We start from the raw sequence: 512 nt of genomic DNA on the forward strand, positions 1-512 counted from the left end.
GAGATATTAAATGAGGTCAGTATCCAAGTGTCCTATCATTGCTTGTGTTCTTTATTCTAAAACAAGGTAGGCCTGTAGTAATATTATCAGCCTTTGAATTTTATCCTGTTGAAAACAAATAAAATAAATAAATATAAATGTGTTCATGCAATCTGTCTATCTATCTATCTATCTATCTATCTATCTATCTATCTATCTATCATTTATTTATCTATCTATCATCTCTCTCTCTCTCTCTCTCTCTATCTATCTATCTATAATTTATACCCATTGTAGTATTAATTTGGATATTACAGGACTTGACCATCACTATTGCATGCCAGGTATAGTTTAAATGAAGATAGATCCTACCTATGAGAATTTACTAATGTGAAAAAGACACCTTTTAAAAATGGCACCTAGTCCAAGGACAATGTTAAAGTGAGGCTTTAATATATATATCTTAATCTAAGTTATTGCTGGATGTAAGTCATGTGATAACTTCTAATGAAAATTTCCCATTGAAAAAAAAA

This window comes from Pteropus vampyrus, unplaced genomic scaffold (genome assembly GCF_000151845.1).
Source record: "Pteropus vampyrus isolate Shadow unplaced genomic scaffold, Pvam_2.0 Scaffold242, whole genome shotgun sequence".
Lineage (NCBI taxonomy): Eukaryota > Metazoa > Chordata > Mammalia > Chiroptera > Pteropodidae > Pteropus > Pteropus vampyrus.